This window comes from Gymnogyps californianus, chromosome 7 (genome assembly GCF_018139145.2).
Source record: "Gymnogyps californianus isolate 813 chromosome 7, ASM1813914v2, whole genome shotgun sequence".
Classification (NCBI taxonomy): Eukaryota; Metazoa; Chordata; class Aves; order Accipitriformes; family Cathartidae; genus Gymnogyps; species Gymnogyps californianus.
This window is the reverse complement of record NC_059477.1, coordinates 5,990,921-6,010,724: the sequence shown is the minus strand read 5'-3', so window position 1 is coordinate 6,010,724 and position 19,804 is coordinate 5,990,921. Positions and strand designations below refer to the sequence as shown.

Genomic DNA, 19,804 nt, shown 5'->3' with positions numbered 1-19,804 from the left:
ACAAATATGGAAAACACTTCACTACCTTCAGTCAAGGCGTCTCTCCAAGACCCTGAGTGTCTTTCAGCTGTTCTTACTATTCCTTTCTATCATGTTAAGACTGTGTTTAAAATTGAAAATTGCTTCCTTTAATCTTTTCCTTTGATCTTCTTTTTCCTCTCCTAGGGATAAGCTGTGCCCTGATAGAATGGAGATCAGCTGGGTGTTATGTTGTCCCACACAAAAGGTTTCCTTTTGTAATTTATTTATGATTGGCAACTAGCCATCAGGCAAAGGAGGCACTTCTGGTTTCACCTTGTTTGCCTGCCCACCCTGTGTCTCTTGTTTATCTTTCCACCCCTCAGTCTCCTGATGGACCTCCCTGCTCCCCATGCTCTCCAGAAAACACAACTTTCAGGAGAAGATGGCTTTTCTGTTTTCAGCAGACTTTTTCCAGCACAGCAAAACAGCTTCTAACTCTTTCAAACCTGATGGTTCCCCTGGGTCCATAAGATTGAGATTTTCTGCAGAAAAATCCAGGACTGCTGATTGTTCCTCCCTTGTCCAGCAATCTCTCTCCCATCTACTCTCCAGACTCCTGAAGTTCTGTGCTAGTAAGTGCAAGGCTTTTGATGGGGCCCTTATTTCTGTCTCATGAACTATACTGTGGAGTGTTTTGTAATTAGAAATGTAGAGCCTGAAGGCCTGGACAGACACTTTGCATCCAAAGTCTGGCAGGGTATCCAAGCACTTGCATTTTAGATTAATATGTTTTAAGGAAGGTAAAATTACAAAAATGCACACCAAAAAAAGGGATGGAGAGTGGCTAAAGGTGTATTTTCATGTAAGAAAACCTGTGCTCAGAGCTCTTCTTTGCTACAGCCCATGACCTTGAGCAAGAGACTTTTTGGAAGTCGAGTCATCTCTTTTGAATCAATAGACCTATACTGATGCATACAATTTGAAGCCTTGGCTCAGTCTCTGCTTTAGAGAACACAGACCAGGAGAGATTTTATTTCCTTTTTTTCTGCCTTAAGTTTTGTGAATGCTTTGGGACAAAGAGCCTGTGATTTATGAGCTCTGCTGGCTACCTTCGAGGTGCTTGATGGAGGGATCCCTGCTCTGCTGGTCTGCCTGGGAAGCTGATGGTGTGGCCTCTCCTGCACCACTGCAGGTTAGCAGGAGCATATGGGCTGTCATTCCCGAGGGGCCTGATGAGGGCATCTCCAGTGATGCTGATGTCTTACATTGCGCAAACCAAACTTTAGTGAAACCCACCAGCGTAAATGGATCCTGGAGGTATAACTTGGGTGGAAATAATCTAAAATAATTTTTATGCATCTCTGCACCTCTGAGAACTTTAAGTAATTGCAAGAAAGAACCAGTGATGATCTAATAACTTCTATGGTGACCTCAGGTTTGCAATGAAATAAGCCTGAAAGCCACCATCAAATATATTTTAAAAGGAAGACAGGCTTTCAAAAATGAAGCATGAACTTAGTGCTGGCTCTGCACAGTGTGGCTTGTCTAAGAATGCAGATGCACCTGGACATGCTTCATGCTGCCAGAAAAGGAGGTTTTGTGAGGAGCTGCCACAAAATAATTGTATATTGATCAGGTGAGAAGATAAACGGGTGCAGAGGAGGAGGAGGATGGCAGGTCCTTATTTCAGTTGCTGGGTTAAGAATTTGGATTCAGTCAGTTTTCTGGGCTTGGGACAGGACACCACAGGTTTATCTGCCTAGCAAGGTTGGATGTGTCCCAAGACATCTCTGGGAGCGCGTTGGGTCTGTCCCTAGGGAGCAAAGTTGTCCCAGGTGATGCAGAGGAGATGTGTCCCTGTGCTTTTGCATGGGAGCTGCCGTTTGCAGGTCTGTGGCGGTGTCGTACCATGTCACCCTGGGCTGCAGAGCTGGTTGCAGGGGCTGCAGCAGGAAGGCTCCTCTTCTGCTTTTAGCAGCAGCTTCATGCGAGCAGGAATACTAGAGTAAACTCCCAGCCTCTCCCTCGTGCTTGCTGGGACTTGCTGAGATCTGCTTCTAAAGGAAAGCAGCAGCAGCTGGGGATGCGAAATATCACTGGCATCTGCCTCATCGGGTGCACAGCTCCTGGGGAGTGCATGGATGCCTCTCTCCTGCAGGAGAATCCATGTCGAGGGGAGACATAATGAATGGTGACGGAGCTTCAGATTTCACAAGGCCCCAGAAAACCCAGCAGTGAGAAAGCTGCTGGTTGGAAACCGTGCCCTGTTAGTCCTGTTACTCACTGAAATAGGGGTCAGCTTGCTTGGAGCTTGGCTGGTTTTCACCAACAGTTTAATTGATGAGGATGCGGTTCTGGCCAACATAAAACTTTTGTGCATTTGGGCTGCATTTAGTTGAATTAATAAAAGAGAAGTGTGTTTTCCATCCAGAGTGTTGACATGATTTATTCTGACACTTCTGAACTGGAATATGTTCCTTTTTTCAGGCTAAAGTCACATAGAGGTGGCATTGATTGCAGCACCAGAATGGAAGTGGGAGTTCCTGTGCTGGGCTGCGCTCCCTATGCAGTTACTCTGAAGTCTCTGCCTTTCTGGTCCAGTTTTAACAGGATGGCTCTGTCTCAGGGTTTCCTATAGCCCGGGGAGTCAGGCCCTCCTCCAGGAGGAGGGAGGCGATGGTTTAAATCCATGCAGTGAAGTAGGAGACTGGATCTCCCATATTTCAGGGGAGTGTGCAAGCCATGGAGCTGTTGGATGAAAGGGTGAGCGCTGCTGCTTCTGCTCTGTTTCACAATGAACTCCCTTTGAGACTTTTGCCTTTTGCTGTCTAAAATGCCTGAAAATGCAATTAACTTCCCATTTTGCCAGTAACTTAAAAACAAGGTACTTGGTTATTCATTATCCACATAGGAACTTTATTTTCCTTTTACACTTTTGATATGTCCACCAAGCCACACATGCTATAATGACGGCCCAAGAGACACTGCAACTCGTAGAAGAAATGTATCTGCAGTGTTGCACAGGGGTCAGAAGGTAAAGCATGCTTCTTCCAGGGTAAGTTTGCTCAGAAGAGCTTAGGCCAGTGGTTTCCTTCTGGGTGCTTCATTTGGCTCAAGATAGCCAGGGCAGCCAGAAGGCTGGGTTAGGAGGCCACAGAGGAAGATATCCTTTTTGGGCAAGATCGTGCTAATTTATATGCTACTACTCTATGACCAAAAGGGCCACCGTGAGTTTAGTGTGTCTCTGAGTGCCTGCTTCAAATGTGGTTTCCTTGCTTTGTTTTGTGAAATTGTTGGCAAGTTCATCACAGGATGCCAGATCAAGCACTAGGGGGAGTGCTGTTGGTCACTCAGAAGGCTCTGGTGGGAGTTTGCTTTCAGGCAAGGTGTATAACACTGAGAATATAGACAGTGTTTACAAATAGCTAAGGACAGTCAACCTATTCCAATCTCTTCTTGGAGCCTTTCTCCTGTCCCATGCACACTTCTATCATTTCAGCTGTCTGACATGTTATCTCTTTCCTGTGATCAACTCCTATCTGACACCTGTTGCTGTTAAAATATTTGCTGTGTTCCTCTTCTGAAGGTTGGGTGGCTGCAATGTCAGCAGGAAAAATTGCAAGTGTATGTGTACCATTTGGCAAGCAATGAGCTTTGAGAAAGATTGCAATGGTTTGGAGCTGTGCCCTGGTACAACCATCTACTTTATTCAGCCCGTAAGTGGGAAGGGATCCCATTATCCAAAGTTATAAGAAGTACAGGGAAGTTCATGGAGAAGCCTTTTGAGCACAAACAAGGGAGGTTCAGTGAAATTCAAAACTAATATGTGGGAATGATGTTTTTTCCAACACTAGTTAGATTGTGAAATTTGTTGCTGGGGGACTATTTGAGGCCAAGAACCTAGTAAGATGCAGGAAGGAACTGGGCATTTAGGTAGTTAGCAAGAATATCAGAGTTACTATAATTCATGACGAATTTGGAAGGAATATATAATCCATTTCACTGTGCTTAAGCAGTTCTTGAACTGATAGAGACTGGGTGCGTTTTTCCACACCAAGATGCTGCAGAGATCCTTGTGCTTTCTCTTAAATATGTGGTTTTGGCCATAAAAGAGAGATTACTGCCTTGTCTGGACTGCTTGTCTGGTTTGATTCTTGAACGTTTCACCACAGGCTTAAAGTAACAAGCCGGGGGTCTGCTGCCAGCAAACTCTCTCAAGATCTCAGCTTCAGGCTGTAATGCTGACTGTGTGCAACAGGGTGCCTAATTAATCTACTAATGATTTGGCTTTGTCAGCGCTCACAACATGCAAGGCACTTTCAACACAGAAAAGCAAAGCCATTTGCTATCTAAGATGCTTGCAGCTGTAGGACACCCTGATAAGCTGTGAAAGCTTGTGCAGAAGAGAGTCAAGCCCAGTAAATGGCCAGGTCAGCATGTTTCAGGGGTCTTGGTCCAACGAGGGTGCCCTGTCCTCAGGAAGGCAGTCTGGGAGCAGGGCACAGCACATGAGGAGACCTGGAGGTGACTGTGCAGGAAAGTCACCAGCAGACAGTCAGGCCTGGCACCATGGGATTTGCAGGTGGTGGGAAATAGGGCAATGATGGATGAGCACTGGAGACAGCATTATAAAATGGCACAAAGGTTGGATTGCGTGCACAAATGAAGGGCTCTGTTGGCTCGGGGGAGGTGATGGGTGTGTTTTGGAGGGAGGATTCGCCTCCTGGCTCCTTCAAGTGCTGTGTAAGGCGTTGGTAGCCTGAATGCAGCTGGGGGCACGCAGCAGTCACAGGGCGGTGTAGGCTGAAGTCAAACCATGCTGAAGGAGCAGGCAAAGGAATGAGTATCTGAAGAAGGGGAAAGAAGGCACCAACTGGTGCGCCACATATAGCCTACGGCTGACTTAGCACTTGTGCCACATTGCCCTCCTGCTGAAGGTTTTCTAATTCTGTCCCAGACGATGTCATTGTCCCCCCAGCAACTGGCAGCAAGACATACAAGGCATTCCTCGGAGAGCTCGCAAGCATCTCCGTCACCCCCCCGCCTCGCCCCAGGAGGGCCGATGAGGGTGGGAGCAGCTTCCTGAAGGTGTGCCTGCTTGTCGGCTCTTGCTGGACAACTTGGGGGCTGCCTTTAGCTCATGTTCAGGCAGCTCACCTTCCCAATGCCGTCGTTCCCTGAGGAAGAAACAGTTCCACTCAAGCGCTCTTTGCAGTTTGCTTTCCACTGTTCTGTAAAGCTTTTGATAATTTTTTTTTTTTGGTGCCTGTTTCCTCTGCACGAGCATTCTTTATAGATCACTGAGCAACCAGGCTCTGAAATGCAAGTGCCTGGCTAAATGTAACCAAAATATGCATGAGCAGGGCTGTGCCTTGCTCCTGTTGCCCAGCTCCTTTGGCAAGGACTGCGGTTGAGGCAGAATGTGCCTGTCAAATCCCACCCGGCAGAACTCTTTACCAAGGAAAGCACTAGCTGATGGGCCCGGAGGGGTGCTGTGTAGTTTTAAAAGTAAAGATTAGGCACTGCGTAAGATGTTAATCTCGGCATGCTCTCTCACACTGCATAGGATAAAATCCCCTTGGTGCTGCTTTGGGCAATTGGGATTCCTGCGGCTTCAGGCCCCCACAGCCTGTGCATGAGCTGCAGAGATTCGCTGCCTTTCTCTTCCTCTCTTTTCCCTGGAGCGTGCAGCAGAGGAGTTAAATTACTTCCCATTTAAAATGAACTGTGTCTTTCTCAGGTCCCATTTTAATCTACTAGGAGATGGAGTGACTTCAGACTTGAAAAGGGCATTAAAGGATAGCTAAGTATATGGCACAGAGTCCCCACGTACCTGCATTGCCTGGAAGGTTTCATTGTGACTTATGGGGCATCAACCTCTTTTCTTTCACTTTTTTCCTCCCTCTCATTTTTAATATAAAGTGCTCCAGAAGGTCTTGAGACAGCCCAGGATCTAAAGGCCAAACTGGCTGGTGAGATAAATCAGCAGGCTTAATGTGATGTGGGTTAAGTTTTGCTGATTTCTGCCAGGGATGGCCTGGGCTTGAAATCTCTCAAAACTCAAAGATCTTATCTGTTTTTACGAAATCTGGCACTGTCACAATCTAGACCTCTTTTCCTTTTTGGCCATCAGTAAGATTTCTTCTTGATGACTGGAGGTATAGATAGCCTTCAAGACCCGAAGCCTGGAGATGTGAGCATCACTCTCTGTGATCATATGTTCTCTGTGCTTGTCATTGAAATCCTATCTCTGCCAAGCATGCGGTCTGCATTTGCTTAAATATTGCTAAATGCCCAGACACTCCAAAATGTATTCGATACACCAGAGCACCCTGTTTTCTAATTGCATGCATGAGTCTTGCTGTTGTGTTAGAATTTAAGTGGTATGTAGCTCAGCCATATGCAAACCTTGAGGCAGCCCAGCAAGAACGAAGCTGTAGGAACTAAAATTTTTCAGCTACTTCCATGTCTAGCAGTAAGTACTTTGGATTTATGGAACCTATGTAGATTTCAGATAATACTTGTGCATTTTGAATCATATCCATGAAGATGATATTCTTTGGGGAGAGAGGGCTATAACTATGCTATCGTATGATCAATCGTATTGTACGTATCTCAGAAAACTGTTTTAAGAATCTAAGTAGCATTGTCAAGGCTTATTAAGCCCTGATAGAGATCCACGCAAATATCTAGAATATAATCTGTACCGTGGTTGTCTGAGTGGACACAAATGAGCATAAAGCATTTGATGAGCTCCTCCTTTCTCAGGAATCACTAGAAGAGTGTTTCTGAGCATCCTGTGTAAAAAAAAAAAAAAAAAAAAAAAAAAAAAAAAAAAAAAAAAGTCTGTGTGTAGAGAATTGACATGGAAAGATGGAGCTGACATTTTGCTTTGGAGGTCTGGGTATTTGAGACTATCATGTCTGGTGGCAGAGTATTCCCTGTGGCACCTCAGCTGTAGCATCCCTCTGTAATTGACACTGTGCCTTTGGTCCAGCCTCCCAGCCATCATGGTGCTCAGCTCAATGTTGTCTATGGACTTGCCTTCTTCCATAGCATTAACAGGTGCTTTCTGATGGCACTGCGTCCTCTTACCCCAGCAGGATTTTCATTCCCAGTGCCCAGCCCATGGCTGGAGAGGTGTCCTCCAACCAGCAGGCAAAGGAGGCTGCAGGCAGGGCCTGGCAGGGTTTCCTTGCACTTCTCTAGCCAGTCAGGGGTAAAGAGCCTCCTTTTAGAAATGTCACGAGAAGATGATGTGGGCCCCTTAATGCTTTTAGTGGGAGAGGGGAGACTCAGCAACTGGTTGTGCTGCGGTTCAAGGGGACAGAGCACACAGTGAGCTGCCAGGTCCTTCTTATAGGAGGCAGGAAGGTTTCACTGCTGCCGGTGATACACTGGAAAAACCTGGCCAAGCCATTTAAAACTAGCTGTGTTGGAGCTTGGCCTTTTGTGCTGTGCTTGTAATACCTCTGTGTTCCCTCTGTGTGTGAAAACAAACCTTGGTAAAGCACTGCAAAATACTTCTATTGAAGCTGCTCATGGGTGTGAGCCTGTTTGTTGGGGAGCAGTGATGTATACACATGTAACGTCTCTCCTCCAGGATCTGTCAAGTAGCTATGCTGGCTTTCTTTAAATAGCCCGCTGCTGCTGCACCCCTTATTTAGCTGTAGGGAGGCAAGTGACCTGGGGATGCTCAAGAATGTAATTTTGCTTCTCGTGTGACCTATGAGATCAGAGGTTGTTAGCAGGAGATATACAGTGACTCTCACAGAAGGTGCTGCTGGATCCAGGACCTGGAAATACTGGGGGCTGGGTGAGATGTCAGAGCACGAGGGCTGAAGGACCCCCTGGGGGGGACTCGCTGGCCATAGGGAGTGACTGAGCAGCCTATGAAAAGCTTCCTGTGCCTGGTGTTTGGCAGCCAGTGCAAGCTGCCTTTGCCTCTGCCTGCAGCTCTTTTAACTATGACATTTAAAGTTGCTATTTCATATAAGATGCATGTAATCAGGACTTTGGAGGTCCACTTACAGAGTGCGGTATGAGCAAGGCTTCAATTTCAGACACTTCTGCTTGAATAACCAGCCCTGAGGGTTTTTCTCCTGCTTGTTAAACTTCTGTCGAAGTCAGTTGCTTTGCAATATGAGATGCCTTCAGAGCTGCCAGCGAGAGGCTGATGACATACTTTATGAAGACTGTTACCCCCCCAAAGGTAGTTCAGAAATGTCTGTTATTTTTATTAAATACTTTTGTCCCAAGCTCATCTCTCCCAAGCAACTCTGTTAAGCTGATAGAACTGCAACAGTTGACTGTGGGCTGCTCTGTGTGTATGTGCAGGTGTGACTTTTAACCCTTTTTGCTTATAAGGTTATTTCTACCTTTCTCCTTGAGAAATATTGGATCATAGAAGTGGGAACAGCAAGTGCAGCTGGACCCTAAGTGCCAAAGCTGATTTGGATGAATGTTTGTAGCAAGGACAGTTTAAATGACAGTAGTAAGTTCAGTGGAAGAAGTCTTCACTTCTGTAGTTTTGGAGGCTCTGAAATAGGTGGGAGATTGGATCCTGAAAGGTGATGCTGCCACGCAAGAGTCACCTGACACAAACTCCAACCTCATGATTTCTTTAAATTAGTTGTGCCACCCTTTTTGTTTGGCAATGGTCACATTTGAAATTTTTTACCCATTCATTTTGGCAAAGGAATTTTAGTTTCTGGGTTTGTCAAAGATGGGTAAAAGTCACTATTCACAACCTAAAATCTGGACAGTCTTGATTAATGAGTAGACCACGTAGTATTTTTATTTCCTGCCTGGTTTGTCTAACTCTTAAAATGTGATGCTGGCAAAAGACTTTTGCAATAGCAAGTTCATCATTAGTTTTAAGCAAATATTTTGAAAAACTTTTTGTAAAAAAAAAAAAAAGTCTTTTTTTGAAAAAAACCAAACAAACAAACAAAAAAACCAAAACAAAAAACAGTCTTTTGCCACAGACCATGAGACATTTCCACAAAATGGAAGTGTTTTAGAAATTCAAGTGTGTATTTTATAGTAATTTTTTTTTTCCGTACACATACAACAGCATTATCCATGAAGGTATTTACTGTTTTTTTACAAAATTCAGACATGGTTGTCATCTCTCATGTAGAAATGAAACTCTAGCTTCTGGTATTTACCTGCTATTTCAGCAATAGTCTGTGGTACCTGTACTGTCCAAAGAGAGCAGAACTCCAGTAGTGTTTTGCAATTGGTGTGATGAAATAAAGTTGGCTTTATCACAAAGGAGCTTCCTCCGCCTTTGCGATCTCAAATACCTTGTTGTAGTGTTAGCCTCCTTGGGAATATAATAGGATGATCCCTGGCAGGCGTTGTGCTACAGCCGTGGGATCCACGTAGCCATGTTATCTCCAGGTGTCTGTTGCTGTGGAGCATTTCTGCCTGGTGGGTACTGGCGAATGTTTCATTTTGGCTCCTCTTTATCGGTGATGTGTTTTGTGGCTGATCCCCTGTGGGGCACATGGAGTTGGTTTTGTTTCCTGGTAGATGTCTAAAGTAAATAACTTAGCTGAATGTTTGAATACTTTTAACTAGCAATAACATGAAACTGTATGTGCTGCAGTGAACACAAGCCAGCGCTTTTCTGTCAGAAACTGTTGTGAAATCATTTCCTGTGTGTGTTTTGATTTGTCCTTGTGAATGTTACATACAGATAATGATTGATGAAGATGTTTTATTAATTCTTCTCTTATTGTGCTTAAGTGAATTGGCGGGTGCAAAGGAGATTGCTTAGAATTAAATTATAAGCTTTTGGGGACTTAGCGTTTGTATAGCAGCTGTAAAAAAAAAAAAAAAAAAAAAACAAAAAAAAAAAAACAAACCAAAAAAAAAAAACGCTCTCCTAGTTTCAATGCTGTTCCCTGCAATGAGTGTACAGGTTTCTTATTATGATAAAATCACATTGAGATAATTGAGAGATCTGAGAATCAAGACATTTGGAAATCTGTCTGTGGCTGTGGGTGGAACCTTCACCTTGTTGGATGCATCTCCCAAGGGGTGGGAAGTGGTGTAACGTTAGCAGCCTCCTGCCAGTGCCTCTCTTCTCCCTCTTTCCGAGTTGAACATCAGTTTAGCACAGCTTTTATAGGATAGCTTGGAGAGGGGGGCTGCTGTACATTTAATAATGCCATAGTTATCAACCTGTGAGGTTTGAGGCTGGAATGTCATTTTTGTGTCTGCTGCTTTTGGAGTTGGGAGTATCTCTTTCCCATTTGTGCTTTTTATGATCTGAAATCAATTGATACTCTTAGTCTCTTTTAAATTTAGATGGGGCTTATGCTCCTTTAGAGCATCACGGTAGAGATGTCCCCAAGGAAGCTTCCAGTGTGGATGCAGTCCCTGCCATCTTCTCTTTGCATCAGGTTTTTTTTTTTACTTCTTACAGTTCCCTTTTGTTGCCGTTATGGAGGCAAAGTGTTTATCTCCCCTTCTGAAAGGTGCAAGTTCCACAAGGATTTTGTATAGCATTTTTATAATTTTAACAGTATTTAAAGAACTGTAATCAAGTCTCTGTCTGCTGTGGGCTTTAACGTTTAATACAAGTATGCTGCTAATCCTGGGTAGCACATTTGCTTCTCTACCTGAGGGTGGTGAATGCTGAAAAGCACCTTGCTCCCACTCCCAGCACATCTAATTTAGCAGATCTGCTTTCTTCACAGTAGAGTTAAAAACTGACATTCCCCAATTCCTAATTAACTTGACAAGTGTGTTTTGTCCCACAGTCCTGTCCCTTCAAAGGGAAGGAGAAACCCAAAGCCGCAGCATGGTTGTGAACACTTGCTCTTGTGGTCTGTCTGCTCGCTCGGAGGAAAGGAGCCGTGTGTTTGCTGCAGCTGCAGCTCAGGATTAGACAGCTGAAGAAAACAGTCCAGCAGAAAGTGGCAGTGGCAGCTCTTGGGATAAGATGACATCTGCCAGGAGGAACGTGTTGTTGGCAGCTTCAGCGGCTGAGGGTTGCTCTTCCCCTCTGTGTGCTCTGATGCAGACCCACTTTCCCTGTCATCCTTTGCTCAATAATGAGGATGGTAATTGTTATTTATTGGCCAAGGATTTCAGTAGTCACAAGTGATTTTCAGAGACCAGTTTTGGGTTTTCAGAAAATGATGAACACTCTCCTCTTCAAAAAAAAACCCACCAAAAACAAACAAAAAAACCCCCAAAACCCAAACCCACAAAACACACACCCCCAAACAAACACCCCCCACCCCCCCCCCCCAGCCTCCTTTCATGGATTTTTAAGCTGAACATCCTACAAATCAAGGTGTCTCAACTCACTTCACTTTGAAAATCGATTGCTACAGATGGGTTTTTAAAGAGCAAGTGATAGCTAAGTCCGCTTCTAATGATGTCTCTGGGGCCACAAGAATGTGTAGTACACTGTATGTTGTCTGTTGCATGGTTAGGGTTCAAATTAAGGAGAAAAAGAACCCAATGGGAAACAGTGGTATGAGGAGAATAAAAGCAAAGACATAAATACAGCCAGGCAGCCTGGTAAGTGGGTTCAAGGCATAAGGAGAGCTAGGAAATTATGTACAAACAGGATTTTGGTACCCAGCACATTGAAGTGGTGTCACCTGCAAACGCTTGGATGCTGAATTGATGGGAACAGTTTAACAGGGGTCTGGCACACCTTTACTTTCTGAGCTCTGGGGGCAGGACAAGTCTGCGCAATGGCCACATCATGGGGCCTGAATTCCTATCCCAGTGCTGTCATGAGACAAACAGAAAGTGCTCAACCCCTCTGGAAAGCAAAGATATGGGGAATTTTATTACTTCCAGTTCACTTTAAGAAGATCACAATTGTGATGTATGGTTTCCAGCTCGCTCTTTCAGGGTCAGAAGAGACTCCTAGTATGCCCCCTTTTTTTTTTTTAATACATTTGTTCCCACCTTCTGTATGTTCCTGAAGGATGGAGCTTTTCGCCTTCCTACAACCATTGCAAACTGCTAGTTGGATTTTTCTGTGTTGTCTTTTCTTCCAGCCCTAAATTTGTGCCCATGCAAGGCTCCCAGCCCTGTGTCATATCTAAAGGTTATGTCCAGTGATTTAGCTGGAGCTGAAGAAAATGTGCCGAACAGCTAGCAGGGCTCTTGGGGTGCCTGGCCTGCTGTAGAATAGATGGCCAAGAGATCCCTGCTGTTTTTAATAGCTCTGACAGTCTTGGCCAGTAAACGTGGTACACTTCGTTATAACTCAGTTTCCACACAAGCAAATGATCTTTGCAGTGGTTAAGTAAAGCACCTCAAACTTTCATGGTCCTTTTAAAGAGCTAGTGACAGTTTCCTTGCTGGTGGGCCGTGTACTCCTCGGGGTTCATACGGGGTGGGCTTGCATGTGGGCAAAGGACAGGGTTGTGAACTGCATTGTAACAAATAATACTCCACCCCAGTCTAGTTCCCTGTGACCTACCTTCACAGAGCACGTCTCCTGCAAGCTTCCAGGGCTGGGCAATGCTGGCTGGGAGCAGCGGGGTTGTCTGCCCAGCTTTCCCCCCTCTAGCTGAGCTGGCATGCCTGGCCAGAGGCAGGGAGAGGGGAGTTTTGCAATAGCAAAAGGGCTGGCAGCTATCTGTGAGATGTGGGATGCTGCCTTCTTCCTGACAGCTACGAATCCAGCCAAGGCTCATCTCATTGTCATGGTAGTACCTCCTGACTGTGAAGTATGGGGAATAATCAGTGGCAGAGCATGATGATAATGTGTTAATCAAAGGAGAAATGATTCAGATGTTCCTTCATCTGGGAAATGAAGCACTTCTGTAAAGCACTTTTTTGCCGCAGCTATTCTCTCACAAGACTAGGAAGGCATAATGTTGGAGACATAGTATTAATTTTGCATTGCTTTCAGTTCTGTATTAGTACATTTGGTTTTTTAGGTATTGATTTCTTCCTCAGCAGCTTTTGAGCATTTTGAAAGTGCTTGTAAAAATGTTACTATTTGCAGTATGGCAAATGCAAAAGAAGCATCTTCAGATTTCAAGCTCTAACTGAGGTCCCTATGTGATGTGCTACATCAAGAAATAATGAGAAACCCTGCCTCAAAGATGCTGGAAAATGAGCAAAAGAAATGGGAGGAAACCAAAGCAGAGAGCAGCCAAATGACTTGCTGGAGGAGCCCCAGCTTGGCAGTTGCAGACAGAGGAAAGAGATTTGTCTGCTGAGTCCCAGTCCAAGGCAAGGCACGTCCACTGGAAGGAGCTCTCTCTCCTGAGCAGCTTTCAAACATCGCCTCCAGCCCCTGTTCTCTAAGTTTCTTTCCTTTTGATGAAATTATGATGTTTAGGGGATTGTCGGGGCATCATGTAGAGACTTTGTAGGCTTGAGTCCAACCTTTTGATGGTCCTAAGTGGATGGAGGCTTTCTCCCAGTTCCTAGTGGAGCTCCCAAAGCTGCCTTCAGAAGTGGTGTGGAGGCACTGTCCTGAGCTGATCAGACAGAGGAGACAGTTGTTGGAGCAAACCTGAAAACCGATCTGTCTGGTGTAGATGCTGTGTCTCCTGCTCAGATCAGAAGTGGCGGCAGGATGGCACGTGAAACTTCCATCATCTGAAATTATTAAAGGGCTCAGCTCTGACTGCATGGGCAAGGCATGAACCTTTTACAGTAGAAAATGTGTTGAGGCTAATAATGCAGTGGGGTTTTCTTTTTCCAAATGGTGGAATTCATTGGGGAATTTATCCCTCGTTTTATCCAAGGAAGATCCAAGCTGCACATGGATCATTAAAGAGTTTTGTTCAGGTATATCTAATCCATTTGCTAACTGAATAGTTTGGCTGCAACTTCTGTACTCCGAGTAACATGATTCGGTCTTCTTGGCCTGGTTTTTTAAGAAGGTGAGACATAAGTATTTGCCTTGCTTGTCCATATTTCTGCATGCTTCCAGTGATATTTCTGACTCTTTTGGACTATTTCAGCAAAACTAGAAAGAAGGACAGAAGTGTAGGAAGGTGATCACCTTCCTATAGGTTTTGTGAAAATTGCAGCTGGGAAGAGTCCCAAATCAGGCCTTCTTATTATAAAGCACATGTCGCATTTAAATCTTAAAGTGAGAAAAGCAAGGAAAGGATGTTGGGCCATTTTTCTCTTGTTACAGAGAATGTCTCTTTATTTCCCCCTTGCTGATATCGCCTGTCACAAATCAAGGGTATGGGAAGTAAGTGCTAATATCATTGCTCCTTGCTTTTACAAGGCAGTAATTCAACACTTGAATGCATAGACTATTCAGTGGAAGGCTAAGTGGTTATTGGAGTGAATGAATGAGATTATTGCGCATGAAAACCAAGGAATTGGAACTATTGGTATTGTGAAGATAACAAAAGAGAGGGGGGAGGATAATGGAAGATGATTGTCCTGTTTTAAAAAGGGTCTGTGTGCTCCTAAAACCCGGACACATGTACTCATTTGGGATCCCTACATCAGGCTCTGTCTTCTCCAAATGCTTGTAAGGCATGGGGTCAGCCCTGCTGGAACAGGATATTTCCCAGCTTTGGGTGGTATAAACACCTTGGAGTTTATCCTCTGTGGTGATGAACCACCAGGGGTTCCCAAACGCTTCCACTGGCAACTTCCCACTTCTGGTCCAGAGCCCAGCTTCTTGCAGATGAATTTGTCAGGCTTGTAAATACTAAGCACTGCAGCCCCGCAGGGTGGTGAGCCCTATTCTGAGAACTGCTGTGCTGTATCTTGGTGTGGCTTTCACCTAACTGCAACCCGCTGTAGCTGCCACCCAGGTGGGGTTTGTCCTCTTTCCCACAGCAATAAATGAGCTACGAATTCCTAACAAGGATATCCCTGGACATAGGATATGCTCTCATCCAGTTTGTGTTTTATGGTGACCCTCTCGCAGTCTCTCAGACTTTGTCTTCTGAGGTCTCGCTCTTATTTTTTCAGCCACTTGTAAAAAAACTGATCCATCCCTTCCTATCCACTACTGGGAGCATCAATATGGAGGAGGAGCACCTCAGTGAGAGAGCAAAGTGCTACAAAACAGCTCCAAAAAGCTTCTGGGAATAGGGGAAACCCCTGCAACTAAGGGGTGCTTTGGGTCTCCCCTGCAAGGAAGATGTTTAGCACTACTGTGGTCTCCCCTTCACCAGTAAGGGGTATCCTTACGGAAGGGTAGCTATAATAAAACTCAGCCAAATGGTGGAAATATGATCGGCTCCTCAATTAATCTGATTAGAGCCAACAGCCGTTATGTGGAACACTTGCTCCTGCCCTGTATGCAGCTGCATACTACACTGTAACTATTTATGGGCCCGGCTCCAATGGGATTTATGGACGGTGAAGTACTACCAGTGGATTAGATTACTGCCTGAGATCACTGCAAATGCTGCAGGAAACTGCAACGGCCGCAAAACGGGCTTTTTGCAAGGGCTGCCTGACATGTGTCCTGCCAGTGAGAAATTCCCCAGCCATGAGGAGATGGAGTTAAATGGCTCCCTGCAGCCACGCTCTTTTTTCCCTTCTTAAGGCTTTCAAGTTGTTTTTAGCGCCGCCTCTGCGCCTTCTCCATCGCTGGCTGTCTTCCTTGCTGCAGAGAAAGCAGAGCAGTGTACTGTCATCCACAGGCTTCAAGGGTGGCCATTCATTACAGGATCTATTGTACTTTTTGGCCAAATTTGCTGTCTTTCTCCCTCTGGGGGAAGCGGAGGGGATGCACGGCATCTGAGGGTGAAGAGTGGGTGCAAGGTGTCCCATCCAGCACAGAGGGTGGCAAAAACAAATGGTTCTTGTGCCTCTGGAGTTGAGGGCTACATGAAAAAGAACTTAATCCTCTTCTCCCCTTTCTGCTGGCAACTCTTAGCATCTAGATTGCCCAAATATTGGGGATGAGGTTGTTCTTGGGTGGTCCTGGGCTGTGCTCAAACGCTTCCTCCCCATGAGCAGCAGGGAGGGCGCAGGTTTCCTTGTGCTAAGCTGGTTTTGCCTTCCTCCCACATTGCATTTTGCCTTCCCCTTACTGTGATGCTGTAAACTGGATTCATTAAATGATCCAGAGTAAAAGCCTCCACCCTTATTCCCCAAAAGGGGCAGCATGGAAACAGAAACAAATGGGTGAGAGTGAGGTGGGGAGAGAGGTAAAACAGAAGTGTCTTCAGGCAGCTCTGCTGCAGGAGGAAACAGCAGGCACCACCATGCTGAGGGTGAAAGCTGGCTCGAGCAACACTTGGGAATACAAAGCTTTGTGGGTGAGGCAATAGCAGGCTCTGTCTCAAATCAGCAGCTGTATTGAGAGCTGTTTTGTTCTGCTTTTCCTCAACAGCTTTTGAGGGAGTGGTTTTGATTCTGAAACAGCAAAAAACCTGCAGGATGCAAAGATATGATGGTCCTCTTCGGGTCTCGGAGCAGCCATGCATTGCACTTGCCCAGGCAGGCAGAGATCTTCATGCTCATCCTCTGTTTTCAAAGGTCAGTTATGCCAATGGGATGGTACCAGGATGGTGGGCAATGCTCATCCCCAGACACCAAGTGCCACGTTCACAGTAGTGCCAGCATGGTCATCGGCACAGCAAGTCACTCATCTCCCCTCTGGGCTTGCAAGGCATCACCCAAGCCAAGCAATGTCACTTTTGCGGTAGCAGCATCCCTGATCCTCGCTCCAGAGCTGGGAAGGAGCTCTCTGAAGCCCAGTTGGTATGAAGTGTTATTCTGTAATCTTTGGCAAATACAGAGAGTACAGGATGTAAATACGTTTGTGTTGAAGGGAGAGTGGTGGTGTATCTGTTTCCAGCTCATGATAAGGGGATGTTCGATGAGGGACTTCCTGAATGATGGAAGAGTTTGCTTGTTCTTTCCAAAAGAAAAAAAAAACCAACAAAAAACCCCACCTGTCAGATCTTGCTGGGATCCTTTAATTAATATACCAAGACTTGCTGTTAAGCTCAGGCACAAACGGGTTTATTAGCTAGGCCTGAAATTTGATCAACTGTTCAAAGTTAATTAAACTCCCCCTGACTCCTACGTTCAGCTGTTGCAGAAGGGCTGAGTCCTAAACTGCTCTAAATCAGCTTAACTCCATGGGCTTTATGCAGCTCCAGATCTGGCCCCCATAAACAATTTTTCCAGAAAATTACTGCCACCGAGAAAAGCAAAGGTAAGGAGGAAAAACAAAACCAAAAAGGCAAGCAGAAGGTATAAGCTGTGTTGATTGATTCAGAGAGAACAGTCAATGAAGCAACCCTCTCAAGTTTCAGCTATAATCTGGAAATCTATGCTTACCCCTTTTGCCAAGGTTAATGAGCTGTGCTTGGTAAGTTGAAAGGCCCAGCTATAAAGATGCTGCAGTATCCATCCACACCAGCTATGATACTGAATTTGGGGTTTTGAGTCTATGTTGGCCTGAGCTTAATTATTCGCTTCCTGCTGCATTGAGAGTGAGTTTGGATGCTAACATTGCACACCCGCTGTGCACAGGGATCGCCCTGAAAACCTGAAAAAATCCACTGGCCTCAAACCCCCACTCCATGGGGCCCAGTTCCCTGCCTTGTGCTCCTCTGTCCCCACCCGTGGCCGAAACAAGGGGTTGCCTGAAAGCTCCCAAAACCACCTGTCAGCAGGGTCAGGGAGACCCAAGGCTGCTCTGGCCCTGTTGGCTTCAGGCCATGTCCCAATGGAGACAGCACTGCAAGCCCATCTGCAGGAGCCATTTCAGCCCTACCTAGGCTTGGTTTTTCCCTTGGTATCAAAATATCTCAGTGGTGAGCCTTGGCACCCTCACACGTGTGCCTAGCTGGGTTTTCTTGATGCTCTTGCACTTTTGGGATGTCCCCAAACCCTATGGGGTTCTAGGGAAGGCATGTTTGGTGCAGGAGACTTCACAGAGCCAAGGGGACATGGGGAGGCATAGAGCATTTTTACCCAACATGTGGAGCATTTCCTTGAAAACTTGCCTGTGTGGCTGAAGAGCGTGAGGGAAAGATGTGCTTTTTTTGTTTTGTTTTTTTTGATGGTGTATATGACTCACTTAGAGGCCATGCACTTCTGAAGGGCTTCCACATTTCTCACAGCTCTTCATCCCACACAGTATACAAATACAACCTCATCCGTGTGGGCTTCTTGGTTTGAGCGATTTTCCCAGGGCCACCCAAGAGCTGAATCCCAGCTCTCTCGAGGTATGATTTAGCAGCTGAGGTTGCGGGCATGTGCTTGGCAGCGGCAGGGTGGCTGCTGCTGTCAGGCTGCATTGCCACCTGCTGGGGGCACACAGCCCATTTCTGAGGCCACCTCCACCCACGCTTCAGCAAGGGGTGTCCCCAAGCCAGCTCCCCTGCCAGGGGCAAGCCTAGCTGGGCTCCAGCATGTTTCCTCAAGTGCTTATTTTGGGCAGATCTGCTGCCTCCTGCTCTGTTGAATTTTGTCTTCAGACATTTCATAATGTTGCAAGTTGTAACTCTTCAGGTTTACATTTCCTGGTCTGGGTACTAGCCTTCAGTTCAGGTTTCTTTCCCGGGTGCAGGTAAAGGGACATGGGGCACACTTTGGCCAAAGGTCTCAGCTGTTCTGGGCAGGAAGATGTGAGGAACCTGTGTTGTTCTTCCCAATGTAAAAAAAATAATTTAAAAAAAAAAATCTCTTGCAACAAATCAACTGTATATGCTGGGACCTTGCTGGCCTGGAGCAGGACTTGTGGTCTCACTGGGACCAGCCACATTCCCTTGGGTGGTACCATCAGAAAACCCCACTCAAATTTGGCCAAGGTATTACACTGTGGTGGAAAAACATGAACAAAATAAGAGGGGAGGGGGGAAAGGTGCGATAGTGGTGCAGAGGGATGGAAGTCAGATGAGATGCTGGAGAGAAGCGAGGTCTGGCTGGATAACTCGTGTAAATGAAGCCCTTCGCCAGCAGCTTTGTGCCCTGCATGGCTGCTTCTCCCACAGCTGCTTTTGTGGTATCGCATGTGGGACGTGCAACCTTAATCCTCCACCTCGCCCACCTCTGTGCCTGTCAGAGGGGAACAATGTCCCTGTTAAGGGCAGGAGGCCGAGCTGGGGTTTGTGGAGGCCGAGTTGCTCTTCTGCTGTGCTTTTTCCCTATGAATGCAAGGAGGGCATCTGCCATGCCACAGCCAGCAGCCTACTCTGAAGTGGTTTCAAAGTGAAACCAGTGTGCATTAAATGACTGCAGTGGTAGTTTGTAAACTGATTTATCAGATGAGCTGTGTGTCTGATTGCTAATGCTGTAGGGGCTGAGGATGGCTCATGGGGGGGATCTGTTTGGCAACATAGTATTAGCCATGGATTTAGCATCAGCGCTGATTGCCATTTGTGGACATTTGAATAGTTAATATGCGGGAATGGGAAATGAAATAAGTTGGGCAGAGGCAGCAATAACGTATCTGTCCCCTTGCACTGTCCCTATGTCACCTCTTTCACAGCTGAGGCTGCTGTCAGCTCTTGAGAGCTGAAACCACAGCAGGCTCTTGGGGGAGATGCACACCTACAGATGGCGTTTGGTGAACCGTATTTGGGACATTTTTCATCTTACTGATCACACTGGTATACACAGGAGGTGAACACAAACTGAGCCAGATGGCAATGTATTCAAAATGTGTTTTTTACTTATTTCTTAGGAGTATAAGGCACTTGATTTTTTTAAAACAGAACACTGCCATGGACAAACATAACCATTACCAAAACCTAAGTGTTAAATGTCTACACTTCTGATAAAGTCTCTCTCAGGTAGCTTGTTGAAGCAGGAGCAGTTGCGTGTTTTCAGGCTTTGTCTTGCTCCTGCTCCCTCTGCTTGGCACAAAGATGGGTGGAAGTGGGCAGCACCACACCCCTGTACAAGA

At 45.8% G+C, this 19,804-nt stretch overlaps 1 long non-coding RNA gene across 1 annotated transcript in view; it reads left to right on the top strand.

Moving 5' to 3' along the window:
* The window catches only part of LOC127018176 (uncharacterized), a 65,610-nt gene that overhangs the window by 27,183 nt on the left and 18,623 nt on the right, over positions 1–19,804 (top strand). Inside the window, exon 2 of the long non-coding RNA XR_007766721.1 lies at positions 16,274–16,419. This is a non-coding gene — a long non-coding RNA (uncharacterized LOC127018176). The remainder of the gene's footprint in view (positions 1–16,273; positions 16,420–19,804) is intronic.